Below are 12,608 nucleotides of genomic sequence, written 5' to 3' on the forward strand. Positions count from 1 at the left end.
ACCTAGAAATGTCTCGTTTATCCTTATTTATGGCTGAGTTGTACTCCATTGTATTTTTTTTTAAAACCCACATCTTTTTTATTCATTTACCAGTTGATGGCCATTTGGTCTGTTTCCAGGATTTAGCTGTTAAACATTGTGTCACTGTAAACATGGGTGTGCATATATAGTTTTGGTATGATGCTTTTAATTCTTTTGGGAAGATACCAAGAAGGGGAAACAAGGCATGGGTCAAAAGGAACCTCTAGTTTTAGTATTTTCAGGAATCTCCACACTGATTTCCACAGTGGTTGCACCAGTTTACACTCTCACCAACAGTAGAGAAGGGTTTGTTAAAGGTTGATTTCTCGATAATAAGCATTTTTTCTGGAGATGGAATCTCAGTGTTGTTTTAATTTATATTTCTCAAATGACTAGTGATGTTCAACATTTTTCATATATTTATTTACTATTTGTACTTCTTCAACTGAAAAGTGTCTTTATTTTAGATGCCCATTTTTGGATTGGGTCTTTAAATTTAGGGGGTCTGATTTTTTGAGTTCTTCATATATTCTAGAAATTAGTCTTGTGTTTGAGGAACAGCTGGCAAAATCCAGCAAATTTAGGTTTTAATATTTAGATCTTTGACCCATTTTGATTTTAGGTTAGTATGGATGGTGAGACATTGGTTTAGTTTTAGTCTTTGGCATGTGAAAATACAGTTTTCCCAGCACCATTTATTAAAGAGGCTATCTTTCTTCCAGTGAACTGTTTGGCTCCTTGGTCAAAGAGGAGGTTATTGGGTGTGTTTGGGCATACGTCTGTGTCTTCTATTCTGTTCCACTGATCCTCAGGCCTGTCTATTGCCAAAACCATGCTGCAAATGACAAACTCCGGTAACTATTAATTTGCCACCTTTAACTGTATGAACAAGATTTTATATTTATGTAACAAAATCTAAAACAAACCAGAAAATTGTGTACAGTAAATATCACCTCAATTTCTCTTCCTCAAAAGAGAAAATTTTAAAGGAAAGAGGCAAAAAAACAGAGAAACAGAAGAACAGAAAGAGATTAGCAGCAAGACTGGAGGACAAAAGAAGATATGCAAGCTTTGGGAACTGGTGAAGAAGCAGAGGAACAGAAAGTAGGCAGAAACAAGAACAAAACAATGAAAACAACAAAAACTTGAAGCAATGATCTAACTTATTTTAAAAACAAGAACAAGTAATCAAGAAAAAATAGAAAAAGTATTTCAAAAATAAATATATAAAAATAAAAAGCAAAGGAAGAAAAGCAGAAAAAAATGTTGTCTTCAGGGTATGTCTTTGCTGTCACTATTTGATAGAGGGGGAAGACAGAGTTCAAATTCATACTGATTGATCCCAGAAAGGCGGCAGAATTATGGCAGTGGTATATAATCTGAAAAGGCCTGGTTCTTTATTTCACTGAAGTTCAGGCTACTTCTGCTTTCTGGCTGTGAGGTTGGGACCTGAGTTTTCCAGCCACAACACTCTGAATGCCTCATGTCAGTTTGAACTCAGCTCCTTGACCTCCTTCGTGTTTGAATTCACCTATGCTTCACCCTGACACCTAGAGCCAACCCACAGCTGCTCTGAGTTCTGACTTCCATTGGCCTCTTTCCAAAGTAGCTACTACCCAATCACCGTCTCTTGGGGGGCATCTGAACCTGAATAACTCGCCAGCCACTGCAATTCACAGTGTTCTTTTCCACTGGTTTTTCTGAGGTGGCCTCTGGAGTCACCAGTAGTCACTGTTCCTCTATAGTCACCCCTCCCATGCTGTGAGCTGAGGCTCAGGGAGAGAGCAGCAGTTGCCCCTTCCCTCTGCATGTGGTCCCCTTTTTTCTAAAATACAATCTTAGAACTTACAAAAAAACTGATGTACAGTGGTTGAAAAGTACAAACAATACAAATGTCTATAAATATAACAAACAAAATGTGACATAAATCTATCAGAAAACAGAAAAGCTCTGTTGGTCTTGTAATTTAAATTTGCTGAAGACACAAATTTAGGGTAAGAACAAAGTCAAAGGCATTCTCAGTCATAGCTGACAAAGAGCTAGGCAGAACAGAGTTTGTGGGTGAGTCCAATAAGAGGTGAAAGAATATTTTTATGAACAAGTTCAAAATATACTTAAATGGAAAATACAGGATAAAGCCTTAGTTAAAGCAGCAAACAGCTGAATAAGTAGTTAATACTAATAAGACCTGCCCGTATCTGTAAGGACCTAAGTGCTATATAAGTGTTTGAGGGCTTCTAGTGTTTAATAAAACCAAAAAGAGACCATGGAGAGAATTTGGAAAGGTCTCAGGAGCAAATGGTCTGGCTGTATTAGAGCAATCTCACCTATCATGTTGTATACAAAATGCAGGGATGGGTCTTTGGGACAAGGCAACAGTAAGTACAAAAACAGGATTTAGAGAGAATCCTGGCCACTATAAATCTCTAATGAGAGTGTAGGAACCACTCAAACTGCTTCAAAGTTCATGGGTACCTAAGGACACCTGAGGATGTGATTCCACTTGTCTAGCACAATACATAGCCATGACTTAGCACAGGTAAACATGTATGTGCTGGTTACAACACTGTACAAGAATGTAAATATGAGATAACAACCTGTGTAAGAATTATACACTAACGATGCAGGTGGCTCTCTTGCACTATTGTCCTTGCATTCTCTGCTGCACTCCATGCTGTCTACTGTTATTGCTGATGTCTTACACACGTGTGTTCTTTAACTTTGGGGCCTCATTCATGAAAATTTCTCTTGGACTCCCTGAGCTAGTAGACAGTAAATTAAGGGACAGTGGAAATGTATCTCTAGGAAGGTAAACTCTATTTTATTTTTAGTTTCCCCCTTACTATTGTTTTTAACAGAAATAACACATTTATGACAATAAATCAATTTTTTTAACTTTTGAGACAGGGTTTCATTAGCAATTCAGGCTGGTCTTGAACTTACTTTTAGCCCAGGCTGACCTCAAAACACACAGTGATCCTCCTGCCTGAGCCTCTTGAGTGCTGGGATTACAGGCATGTACCACCACACCTGTCCTCAATTTTAAGATTCAGGCAAACATTTTAGATTTTCTCATGGTCACCTTATTTGCAAATAACAGTGTTCTGTTTCACTGGTTGGAGTTCTGGAGGCAGGCAAGGGCTGAGTTACTGTGACATGCATGGGACAACTGGCATGGAAATCTAACCTGTGATCAGCCTCACAGGAAAGAAATCTTGATCTTACAGGCTCTTAGTGCAGTAAAAGAATAGCCCTCAGCTCTCCTCACTAACACTTAGAATGGGTGAGCAAAGTTATCGGACCAAATGGCACACAACTTCACCAGCAGAAACAGTGTTAAGATTAAGGCAGACAGATAGAGGGCTGGGGATTTAGCTCAGCGCCATAAGTGCCTGCCTGCCAAGAGTGAGTTTGATCTCTGGTACCAAAATAAAATAAAATACAATTTTAAAAAGATTAAGGCAGATAAAGACTTCTCACTGAGCTCATCTTAAGGGTAGAGTTCTGGGATATTAGGTTTTTTTTTTTCAATGCAGGGACTAAAGCAACATGGAAAGTATTCATTATTAAACTGCTAATAAATGGTGGAATTTAGGTTGCTCAAACTTGCCTATTACAAAGCAAAAAAGAAAAAACCAGAGTTTAGATCAGGAGAGAATAAACATTTTTATTTCAGAAGTTAAGATGGTGTTTTAGTGCAAGATAAAATTAAGTGGCTGGAAACATGGATAGAAAATAGTTATAAGGACCAAGGACCAGGAAAAGACAATGTATGACTAAATAGAACTGAAGGGCCAGGGATACAGTGCAGCAACACAGCCTGGCAAGTGCCACATTATGAGTTCAATTCCTGGTACTAAAAAATTAATTAATAAATCAATTGAACTGAATGTTGGAATTGAATATTTTAACATGTGAAAATTGTACTGATATAAAAATGATCTCACTGCATGCAATAGTTTTGTTTTTGAAATAGGTTCTTGCTATGTAGTTCAAGCTGGCCTTGAACTCACTGTAGAGATCATGCTGGCCTCTCTGCAATCTTCCTGCCTCAGCCTCCCAAATACTTGGATTACAGGCATGTACCATCATGCCAAGCTATATGCAATATATTTTGATCTAGAATTTCCCAAGGGCCAGTGTGTTAAAGTGTTAGTCCTGGCATGACACTATTGGGAGGTGATAGATCCTTGAAGTGGTAGGGCATAGTGGTAAATTTTCTGGCTATGGAGGAGATGCCCTTGAAAGGGATCATGAGACTCTCCTTCTTGCAATCCTTCTCTTCCTTATTTCTTCTGGCCATGTAGTAAGGACTTTGCTCCACTACATGGTCCCTACTATGTTGTATGGTGCTACAAACCCAAAAGCAAGGTGATCTGAACCTTTTGAAACCATGAGCCAAAATAAGCCATTCCCTTTAAAGCTGATTACTTCAAGTGTTTGTTACACTAAAAGATGACAACACACCACATTTCTCCCAATCTTACACCTGCCACCCCAACTTGTAATAGCTATTGGTTTCCATAGGAACATATAGAGGATAGAGACTTCTCTAACTTGCAGAAGAACATTTTATTAGATAAGGATCATGTACCAGTATTAGGGAATAGACTACCTATGGCATGAAAATGAGCTAAAAGGGGAAAAGACTTGAAAAAGGTACATAGTATAATTTGTATATATACATTACCAATACTTACACAATTTCTTCTTAGATAAGCATTGTCTCATGAAAAATTACTGAAATGTACATCTCTAATATTTGGTATGGGAAATATTATTGGAAGATGAGTTAAAATAATATGATGAGTCTTTGATGGATGAAGCAACCAATAAGGCATCAGGCCAGTGGCACCTGGGCATGTGCAAGAAATCAACTGATAACAAATGATAGTGAGGCTGTGGGGAAAAAGAAATACTCTTCTACTGTTGTTGGGAGAGTAGACTGGTGCAGTCACTGTGGAAATCAGTATGGAGATTTCTCAGAAGACTACAATTGGAAGTTCCATTCAATCCAGCTATTCCCCTCCTGGGTAATTTCCCAGAAAAACTGAAAAGGTCATGTCACAGTGATATATGTGCACCCATGTTTATAGCAGCACAACTCATAATAGTTAAATCCTGGAAACAATCAAAATGCCCATCACCCGCAGAGTGGATGAAAAAGATGTGGTATTTTTATACAGTGGAATGGTAATCAGCTATTAAAAGGCTGTTTTGAGGAGGAGGAGCAAAATGGTGGATAGATAACAACTGGCTACAGAGGCTCCCTGAGATAGTCAACTTAGAATTCAACATAATACAGAATAGGGAGCCCCAAACAGAGGACATGAATTCTATCATCCCAAGAAGAAATTAAGCAGGCAATTTGCTGACCATCTGAGGTCCCATTGTGACTTGCCAAGGTCCCACTGCAACTTGCCAAGGTCCTGCCTTGACTTGCCCAGCCGTCCAAGGTCCCACCACTTTGACTCACTGGAGGTGCAGTTACATTGAGTTCAGGGGTCATGGAATTGAACAGAGAGCTGAGTTGGCAGGGTGCCTACATCGACCTATAGTGAGTGACAGGAGCGGAGCCATTCCATAAATCGAGGGGCTCCGGTGGTTGACATTCTGGGACTGGGCAGGACTGGCAAGTACAAGGGGCAACAGTGACTTCAGTCAATTTTTCCCTTCCTGAACAGGCATGGGTCACGTGACCTGGCTGAGACCCAATAGGTTATCCGAAATCAAGTCCCTACACTAACCCAGTGAAGCCTCAGAGATTTGACTGATCTGGAGGGGAGGCAGCGCAAAGTAATACAGTGCAGGCCACAGCAGCTTGACTGACCCAGAGGGGAGGAGCCAGCATATGCTGTCCATATCTGCAACTCACTTGCACACTGCAGTGTGAAGGGTCATCTAGCCAGTGTGCTTCAGAAGAATTGTAACCAACAAAGAAAGAAACTGGGACCTCCTGGAAGAAGCAAAAAAGATGGGAAGAGGAAGCAACAACAAAAAGTTCCCAGGTCCCAACCCTGAAAACATTGATCCAGGACAGGTAAGCACAAACATGCAATATCAGACACAACACCATTGGACATAAAGAGATATCTCTGGGACCTCATAGATGAGTTCAAAAGTGAAATATTTAGCCAAATAAAGCAAGATATAAGAAGATTAATAAAAGAGATACTAAGCAACCCTCAAGCAGACACAGACAAAAGAAAGGAGGAACTCAAACAAAGGAGAGAACCATTTGGTGAAGAATATTTAAAAAAATATAGAACACATGAAGCAGATTCAAAGAGATTACCAGGAAATTAAACACTCTATGGAAAGATGACAAATCAGCTTGAAAGCAACTAAGGAAAGATTATCCAAACTGGAGGACAATTTTTCAATGTGGGAGTATGAAAGGGAAAACTTTTTAAAAATAACAAGGAAACAAGCAGTAACAATACAAAGGCTAGAAGATGACAAAAGGATCTATAACTTGAGAATAAAGAATGTGAATGAAGAAGCTGGGTACAAATAACGGAACTACAAAGGTTATTCACAGAAATAATTAAGGAAAACTTCCCAAACATAGGAAAAGGAAATGATATTCTGATATATGAGACTTACAGAACTCCAGCCACCTACAATCAAAACAGAGCTACACCCAGGCATATAATAAAGATCCCAGAAATTCAATATAAGAACAGAATATTAAAAGCTTAGAGACAAGAAATAGATAACCTGTAAAGGAAGGCCCATCAGAATAATGGCAGGCCCCTTGACACAAACCATCAAGTGAAGAAGAGCCTGGAGCAAAATATTCCAAGCCCTGAAAGAAAATAATCTCCATCCCAAATTGATATACCCCGCTAAACTGTCTCTAGAAATTAATGGAGAAACAAGATGCTTCCAAGACAAAGAGGAACTTGGGAAATTCGCAGCCACCAATCCAACTCTTCATAGAATACTGCAGGGCATTCTAGAGAGAGAGAAAAGTACTAGGACTCCAGGAACAATGGCAGAGAGGCCTCAATGAATGGAGAATAAAATAGAATGAAGAAGATAAACAGACAACTGATGGCAAAAAAGAGCATAACAGAAATGAGGTATAGAAGATTTTATTCAAAACTTATATGATTGATGGTATCAAGTCTGAGAGTATAGGCAACTACACTGAAGATAACAAGACTCTATGATACACATTCTGGTTTGATAACTGCCGGTTTTTGAAGTTCTATGCTATATACAAAATTATGTTTTTATTAATACTGTTATGTACTGATATATTCAATTATACTATGTCTGATGATATAGCCAATTCTATTGAAGATAACAAGAGACAACACAGGAACCATGGTAGAACTCTTTGTACAATGGTCTTATATATTTATTTCATTTCATGTGTTTATAGGAATATGTTTTGTTTTGCCTTGCTTTGTTTTGTTTCTCCCTCTAATATAGAAAGGATAGAAATACATGTTAAGACTCATGCCTATGTAGAATCTATAAACAGTTCATCTTATGACACATGATGAAATGAACAGATACTTTGAAGAAAAAGAGACATTCAAGTACCCAGTGCTGATCCTGGTGTGTCATAATGTGAAACCCAGCAATAGTATTATTCTTTGTTCAGAGTGATATTAGCCTGCTTGGGTTTGTTCAATCTCAACATAATTGAAGAGATGGATAACTGCATGTATGTTTAAGTATATAGGATTGATAACCATATTTCTAAGTTTTTGTTGGATAGTTGAACAGAACTGGTTGCAGTCTCACTGTTTGAATCCCCACTTTATATGCTCCACTTTAGTATCTTGAATAACTGTTTGTAAGACGACAATGTACAATCATCAACTAGTGATTTCTTACTGTTTATTTTTTTCTTTGAAGGTATGCATTATTTCTACCTATTTTCTGTTTTGTTTAGTCTTTCTTTAAATAAAATTTTTTTAAAAACCAAAAGAAAAAAAGAGGATATTTTGAGGCCTTTATAGGTAAATGGAGGCAACTTGAGACTATCCTCATAAGTGAAATAAATAAGACTCACATTAGTAAAATCACATTGTCTCTTTAGTGTAAAAAATAATAAAAACTGGGGCCAAGGGTTTAGGTCAGTGGCATAAGTGTCTGGTTGGCAAACTTGAGGTCATGAGTTTGATCCCTGGCCCACCAAAAAAAAATTCTAAAAAAAACCTGAAAAAGTAATAAGACCCAAAATGTATAATAGATATTGTAAAAATGACAGGGAAGGAAAGTGCTCTAAATGATGTAACTATGTATAAGTGTATAAGATTGATGATCATATTACTAAATTTTTGATGGATTGTTGAACAGAATAGTTTGCACTGTCAATGTCTGAGTGTCCATTCACTTTTTATGCTTTGATTTTGTAACTTGAACAACTATTTCTAAAATGACAATATGTAATGTATCAACTAATGATTTCTTAGTGTTAATTTTTCTTTTTTAAATTCTATATTATTCTACCTTTTTTCTATTTTGTTTTTTCTTTCTTTCTTTAAATAAAAAATAACAATGTCAGAAAATTTCCCAAGCATGGATTAAAATATTTGACATGCAAATAAATGAAGCATATAGGATTCCAAGCTACCATAATGAAAATAAAACTTACACTAAGACATATAATAATCAAGATTTCAGAAATTCAGCAGAAGAACAAAATATAAAAAGCAGTTAGGGAAAATAAGCAAATCACCTATAAAGGAAAGCCCATCAGACTCACATCAGGCTTCTCAACACAAACTGTCAAATCAAAGAAGATCCTGGAGTGAAGTATTTCAAGTCATAAAAGAAAACAACCTCCAACCCAGAATGATGTATCCCATAAAACTATCTTTCAGAATTGATGAAGAAATAAGACACTTCCATAACAAAAAACACCTGAGGAAATTCATGATCACCAAACTAGCTCTTTAGAATGTTCTAAAGCATGTATTAGAAGTAGAAAACGAAGGCCACAACTGTAAGAACACCAATATATAGAAACTACAAAGATGAGCAAGCAACTAAATAGAGATGAAAAACAGGGAACCAATAACACAAAAATAACGTGTTAAAAAGCAGTCAAGATGTATCAGCGGTAGCTATTCTTTTGCAGAAACTATGAACTTCAAACCAGGACTAACCAAAAGAGACAAAGAAGGTTACCACATATTTGTTAAAGGAAGATTCCAAGAAGAAGAAATAAAAATCCTTCATATATATGTACCAACCTCTGGGGCAACCAACTACATAAAAAACAAATATTAATGGATGTGAAAAATCAAATAAGCACTCACACAAGTGTAATGGCAGACCTTAGTACTCCACTCTAACAATTAGACAAATCAATAAGACAAAAAAATCAACAAAGAAATATCAAAATTACAATAATCCTGTGAACAAATGAACTTAGTAGATGTCTACAGGGTGTTCCACCCAACAATATCAGAATATTACACTCTGGTGGACATGGAACTTTCTCCAAAAGAGATGACATATTAGCCCATAGAACATGGTTAAGTAAATGCAAAGGAAATGAAATTATCCCACGTATATTACCTGACCACAGTGCAATAAAATTGGCAAAAGAAACCACAAAAACTGCATTAATATGTGGAAATTAAACAACACCCTCCTGAATAGCCAGTGGGTCACAGAGAAAACTAAAGATGAAAGTAAACAGTGTCTACAATTAAATGAAAATGCCAATACAACATACCAGAACTTATGGAACACAATGAAAACAGTCATAGTAGGGAAATTTATAGTGGTAAATCCTCACATCAGAAAAACACAATGAACTCAAACAAACAGCATAATATTGGATCTCAAGCTAACAAAGGAAGTAAAAATCTATACATAAAATATTATAGTAACTTGAAAAAGGAGATAGAGTATCAGAAAATGGAAAGAAATCCCTGGCTCATAGATAGGAAGAACCAACAAATGAAAATGGCCATACTCCCAAAATTATTATACAGATTTAATCCAATTTCAATCAAAACACCATTATCATACCTTACAGAATAAGAGAAAACACTCCTAAAATTCATTTGGAACCAAAAGAGACCTAAAATATCAGAAGAAGTTCTGGACAATGAAGGTAAGTCAGGGAGAATCACAATTCCTGACTTGAAATTACACTACAAAGCTACTATGATAAAATCAGTATGGTAATAGCAAAAGAAACAAGGGTCATTTGAACAGAACAGAAGATGCAGATGGATCTCCAAACATACTCAGCTACCTTATTTTTTACAAAGTTCAAAAATGTACACTGAGTTAAGATAGCCTCTTTAATAAGTGTTGCTGGCAGAACTGGCTTTTCACATGCCAAAGACTAAAACTAGACCCATGTCTCTCATCATGCACTAAACTAGAGACAAAATGAATCAAATATCTAAATATTAAAACATAAATTATCTACTGTAAAGGGAAGTAGGCACAAGGCTGGGGATTTAGCTCAGTGGCACAAGTGCCTGCCTGGCAAGCATGAGGTTGTGAGTTAGATCTTCGAAACAAACAAAAAAAAAAGTAGGCAGGCATTTCATAAACAAAAGCTAGACCATATGGGAAATGCTACAAAGCATAAATAAGTGGGATGTAACCTTATTAAAAAAGTTTTTGCACAGGAAAAGGAATAATCAACAGAGTGAAAAGACAACCAAAGAACTGGGGAAAAAGTTACAGCCAGTTGTCCCTTAGACAAAATACTTACCTAAAACATATAAAGAATTGAAAAAAATCAGACCTCCCCCAAATGGAAAGATCCAATCCAAAAATGGGTATCTGAGATGAATACACACTTCTCAAATGAAGAAATACAAATAGCAAATAAATATATGAAAAAAATATTTGACATCATTGGTCATTCAAGAGATGCAAATTAAAACAACACTGAGATTCCATCTCATACCAGAAAGAATGAGCGTCATCAAGAAATCAACAAATAACAAATGCTTGTGGGACTATGTGGAAAAATGAATGCCTCTCCACTGTTGGAGGAGCATAGACTGGTGCAACCACTCTGGAAACTAATGTGGGATTTCTCAAAAAACTAGGAGTAAAGGTCCCACTGGACCCAGCTATTGCCCTTCTGCGTATCTATATAGAAGAATTACAAACATTGTACCACAGCAATATATGTGTATCCATGTTTATAGCAGCACATTTGTAATAGCTAAATCCTGAAAACAATCAAAATGCCTGTCAACCCAGGAATGGATAAAAAAGATGTATTTTTATACAATTGAATACAATTCAGTTATAAAGGATAAACTTGAGGCTTTTATAAGTAAATGGATGCAACTTGAGACCATACTCATAAATAAACTAAGTCAGACTTGCATATGTAAATGTTGTATTGTCTCCCTACTGTGAGAAACTGAAAGAGTAAATAAGATTCAAAATGTACAATAGATATTGTGAAATGGGAAAAAACTGTTCAAAAGGAAAGAGAAACGGATGAGAGAAAGGAGAAAAGAATGATGGGAAAAGAAAAAATATATAGATACACAAGATAGCTAAGATAGTTATACTAATTTCTCATAGTTCATTGAAAAGAAAGATTATATTGTTCAATCAACTTTTATGCCTGTATCTTGTAATCTTAGCAAGATAATATACAATGTATTAACCATTGTTACTCTATTATCTTGTTTTGAAATTTTGTACCATTTTTTATTGTTTTTTATTTTTAAAATAAAAAACTGTGATAAATGCAATATTTATCTTTAAAAACTGATCTATGACCTTAACTTCTTGGCATTTTGTATCACACAATACCTTCTCACAGGCACTATCTCAGATAGATCAAGCTGGGAATTCTTCAAAGCTGACCACCAGGAAAAAACGACTATAGCCTATTATGGCTGTATCTAGATGTCCCTCCAAATACAGCCATAGAAGGGGCTTTTTCTGTGGTAGCTGGATCTAGAATGTGTAAAGCTGGAATTGATTCATGGTGCAATCCCAGGACCAAGGACACTAAGATTAAAGGTGTAAGTGCTGCCCACCCTAAGTAGCCTAGATCAGGTCTATAAGGGATAGATAGAGCTGTGGCCATCTTGTTTGTTGTTTTGTGACCTTCTGTCAGCCATGAACTGCTTCTCCTCTGTGATGTCCCTCTGCCATGCTATCCTGCCTCAGAGTCAACCAATTATGAACCGAAACCTCTAAAAACTGTGATCTAAATAAACCTTTCATCCTTTAACTTGGGGATCAGGTATTTTGTCTCAGCAACAAGAAGAGTAACTAAGATATACCCTTAGATTTCCTCATGCAAAGGCAGTCCATATACATGAATCATAAGGAACTCAGTCCTCATTTTTTCACAATGATAAGAGAATTCAGTGGTAAAACTCTATTCAAGGGATCAATAGAAAAAATGGAAAATCCTAGGTGGTATAGAAAGCTGGTATTGTATACACAGATGTATCATTTGTAAGTCTTCCTTCACTAATATTTCCACTTCCAATGTGCTGCTGTTCAGAATGTAATAGTCACATATTTTAGAAACTAGGTGGGAAGACGTATGAGGAGACAGGAGGGAAAATATGAGACTGTAAGTAGGCAGATATTTTAGGGTAAGTTTGGGACTGTTT

The sequence above is a fragment of the Cavia porcellus genome, unplaced genomic scaffold (genome assembly GCF_034190915.1).
Source record: "Cavia porcellus strain 051 isolate PalLab524CR breed Dunkin Hartley unplaced genomic scaffold, mCavPor4.1 scaffold_18, whole genome shotgun sequence".
NCBI lineage: Eukaryota > Metazoa > Chordata > Mammalia > Rodentia > Caviidae > Cavia > Cavia porcellus.